Genomic DNA, 4555 nt, shown 5'->3' on the forward strand with positions numbered 1-4555 from the left:
AAGAAAGAAAATGGAGGGAGGGAGGGAAAGAAAGAAAGAAAGAAAGAGGAAGGAAAAAAGGAAGGAAGGAAGGAAGGAAGGAAGAGAAGGGAGGGAGGGAGGGAGGGAGGGAAGAAAGGGGAGGGAGGGATGGCGGGAGAAAGAAAGAAAGAAAGAAAGAAAGAAAGAAAGAAAGAAAGAAAGAAAGAAAGAAAGAAAGGGACTGAGGGAGGGAGGGAGACATGAGCGATGACAACATCTGTAACAAACACCCTCCCCCCCAAAAAAATTAAGTCAAAATCTCCTCCCAATCAAGCTGCTGGGATCTTAAGGCTACAGTATATCTATGAAGGTCCATTGATAAGAATTAAGCTTGATGATGCTGCAGAGTTTTATCCAAACAGACCGCCGCCCCCCCCCGTCACATAAGGAAAGGCAGGTGAGAAACTGGCACTTAGAACTGGGTCCAGCTTGACCCCCACCTGTCAGTCACGCAAAGAATTTTGTAGGTTGTTATCCAACTACAAGTCCCAACTGGGGAACTTCAACCCTGAAGCTCAGAGGCTTCTATTCAGGTGTAATTTAGTCAGGAACAGCACGAAGCCCCTCAAATTGATTGGGTTTCGTGTCTGCGGCTATTTGGGTTTCTTTTCTCGTTTTACTACACAAACTCACACACGCAGATACCAGCCCCAGATCAAAGGATCAGCCGTCAGGTTCCCAGAGACCGGCGGAATCTTAATGCACCGCAAACTTCAGTGCCTGCTTTTGCTACACTCACACTTTCCCACACATGGCTCCAGGCAAAAATGTCATCTGCACCCTGCATTATAAAATCTCTAATTTCCTAAAGGGGGGGGGGAAAATAAATAAATAAATAAATAAATTGCATTTCTTGACAGGCCAGAAGTTTTTAACTCTCTGGTGTTTCCAGCTGGCCCTTGGCATCATTTGCATGTCATAAAAAAAAGAAAAAAAACACAGCAAGGTCACTATTGATTTTTCCCATTTTTTTATTTTTTCCTTGGGAGAAAATAAATTCATTAGCCCGGAGGTCTCGAATATATCAACGGTACAAAAAGTCTGCGTGATTTATATCAATCCGTCGCTGCGATTTGAAAACAGACTTTCTACCGGTGTAAATTAAAGGCCGTTTTTTTTTTAAGTTAACCCGTTCCTAAAAAAAAAAGCCATCCACAATAACTAAAGCTGCTAGTCCTCAACTTACGACTTATAATGGAACCCCAAGTTTCTGCTGCTAAGCGAGGCAATTGTTAAGTGAGCTTTGCCCCGTTTTACGACCTTCCTTGACTTACGATGAATTCGTACAGTGACTATTGGAAGTTACCGCGGGACTGACAAAAGTGAGTTACAACTGGCACTTGTGCTTAACGGCTGTTGCACCATCCCAACAGTTCCACGGAATAATGGAATGAGGAATAGAATAGAATAGAATAGAATAGAATAGAATAGAATAGAATAGAATAGAATAGAATAGAATAGAATAGAATAGAATATGGGATATGAGATATGAGATATGAGATATGAGATATGAGAGAGAATAGAATAGAATAGAATAGAATAGAATAGAACAGAACAGAACAGAACAGAACAGAACAGAACAGAACAGAACAGAACAGAATAGAATAGAATAGAGGATATGAGATATGAGATATGAGATAAAATAGAATAGAATAGAATAGAATAGAATAGAATAGAATAGAATAGAATAGAATAGAATAGAATGGGATAGGGGATATGAGATATGAGAAATAGAATAGAACAGAACAGAACAGAACAGAATAAGAATAGAATAGAATAGAATAGATGGAAGGGACCTTGGAGGTCATCTAGTCCAACCCCCTGCTCAGGCAGGAAACCCTATACACCATTTCAGACAAATGGCTGTCCAGTCTCTTCTTAAAAACTTCCAGTGTTGGAGCATTCACCGCTTCTGGAGGCAGGTTGTTCCACTGGTTAATTGTTCTAACTGTCAGGAAGTTTCTCCTTAGTTCTAGGTTGCTTCTCTCCTTGGTTAGTCTCCATCCATTGCTTCTTGTCCTGCCTTCAGGGGCTTTGGAGAACAGCTTGACTCCTACTAAACCACTGTTAAGTGTGTGCACATGGGTCTTCAGAAGGAAATTATTTCCTTGAAATGGTGGCCAAGTTTTTAGATTCTGTAGGCTGCAACGGCATCTTCTAACTGCAGAGATGATCGCTCATGTTTTCTTGGTAAGAGAAGAGAGCCTTTGAGAAGACTAACACCATGTTGAGGATATTTGCTTAAGGAAGATCCAATGTTTGAGAGAGGAACACCCATCTTCTTGAACTAATTATACTAATTATGCTCCTCCGGGGAGCTGAGAACTCTTGGTTTTGAGTGATTGGATAATTAGAAACACAGATAGAAAAGCCTATGAGGAACAGGTAGACTACTGTTGATCTATCTGTTGCAAAGTTTACAGCAGGGGTCTTCAAACTTGGCCCTTTTATGACTTGTGGACTTCAACTCCCAGAATTCTTCAGCCAACTGAGGGAACTATGACCCTTTTATGACTTGTGGACTTCAACTCCCAGAATTCCTCAGCCAGCGTGCCTGGCTGAGGAATTCTGGGAGTTGAAGTCCACAAGTCATAAAAGAGCCAAGTTTGAAGACCCCCGGCTTACAGGCATCAAGTCCATCTAGACCAGGGGTCTCCAAACATGGCCACTTTAAGACTTGTGGACTTCAACTCCCAGAATTCCCCAGCAGGCCACGCTGGCTAGGGAATTCTGGGAGTTGACGTCCCCAAGTCTTAAAGTGATCATATTTGGAGAAACCAGCTTTACTAAGTCCAACATTTCCAGAAAGGCAGTTATTAAATCAATTTTGTTCCATGTTATAACCTTTTTTTTTTTTGCCACCGCTGTTAAGCAAATCGCTGCAGTTCTTAAATGAATCCTCCAGTCATTAAGCAAGTCAGGCTTTTCCCCCATTGACTTTGCTCGATGGGAAGGTTACAAATATGATTACACGACTCCGGCACAGCGCAACCGTCATAAAGACATGCCAGTTTTCGAGTGTCCACATTTTGATCACGTGACAATCGGGATGCTGCAACCGTCGTTAAGTGTGAGGGAGAGAGAAACAGAGAGAGAGAATCAGAGACAGAGAAAGAGAGACAGATAGACAGACAGAGAGAGAAAGAGAAAGAGAGAGAGAGATAGAGAGAGAAGGAGACAGAGAGGCTGCATTAGGCTGCATTAACAGAGGGATAGAATCAAGATCAGGTGAAGAGTTAATACCACTTTACAAGGCCTTGGTAAGGCCACACTTGGAATACTGCATCCAGTTTTGGTCACCACGATGTAAAAAAGTTGTTGAGACTCTAGAAAGAGTGCAGAGAAGAGCAACAAAGATGATCAGGGGACTGGAGGCTAAAACACACAAGGAACGGTTGCTGGAATTGGGCATGTCTAGTTTAACGAAGAGAAGGACGAGGGGGGACATGATAGCCGTGTTCCAATATCTCAGGGGCTGCCCCAAAGAAGAGGGAGTCAAGCTCTTCTCCAAAGCGCCTGAAGGCAGGACAAGAAGCAACGGATGGAAACTGACCAAGGAGAGAAGCAACCTGGAACTAAGGAGAAACTTCCTGATAGTGAGAACAATTAACCAGTGGAACTACCTGCCTCCAGAAGCGGTGAATGCACCAACACTGGAAGTTTTTAAGAAGAAACTGGACAGCCATTTGTCCAAAATGGTGTAGGGTTTCCTGCCTGAGCAGGGGGTTGGACTAGATGACCTCCAAGATCCCTTCCAACTTTATCATTATTATTATTATTATTATTATTATTATTATTATTATTATTAAGAGCGACAGACAGACAGAGAGAAAGAGAGAAACACACACAGAGACAGAGAGACAGAGAGAAAGAGCGACAGAGAGAAACAGAGAGAGAAAGAGCGACAGAGAGAGAGAGAGAGAGAGAGAGAGAAACAGAGAAAGAGCGACAGACACAGAGAGAGAGAGAGAGAGAGAGAGAAAGAGACAGAGAGAGAAACAGAGAGCACTCATTTTTTTTCCTTTGAACAGTCACTAAATGAAAGTAAGTGGAGGAACGATCTATGCTGTCAGATTCACCAAGATTTCATGTTTATTTCCATTCGTCGGGAAGATTTTGGTCCCGTTTTCCCAATGTAACAAAAGGGTTTTTCACATTTCTTCAAAAGACACAAAACGAGGAGCAGAGAGATCATTGCAGCTTCCCTTTAATGCCACTCACACACACTCACAAAAAAAAGGCTCAGTAACCGCACTTCCTCACATCGGCGGGTGTGAAATTCACACGCACAACTCAGAGCCAGCCCAGGTGCATCAGAAAACCTAGCACAGAGACTTCCCTCTGCCAAGGAGCAATTAGCATAATTATTATTTTGTTTCCCAGTCAAAATTGCAACTTAGGCTGCTGAACACCACCGCGGGTACGCAACAAATGAGCTTTTGAAAATTAAAAACACAACAGAAGGTAAATCATTTTTGGGTGTGTGGAGGCAGCGTTTTCATCCAGGGATCCCTGGATAAATGTTGGCAAGGAC

This window comes from Protobothrops mucrosquamatus, unplaced genomic scaffold, assembly GCF_001527695.2.
Source record: "Protobothrops mucrosquamatus isolate PMUCROS unplaced genomic scaffold, P.Mucros_1.0 scaffold8754, whole genome shotgun sequence".
Lineage (NCBI taxonomy): Eukaryota > Metazoa > Chordata > Lepidosauria > Squamata > Viperidae > Protobothrops > Protobothrops mucrosquamatus.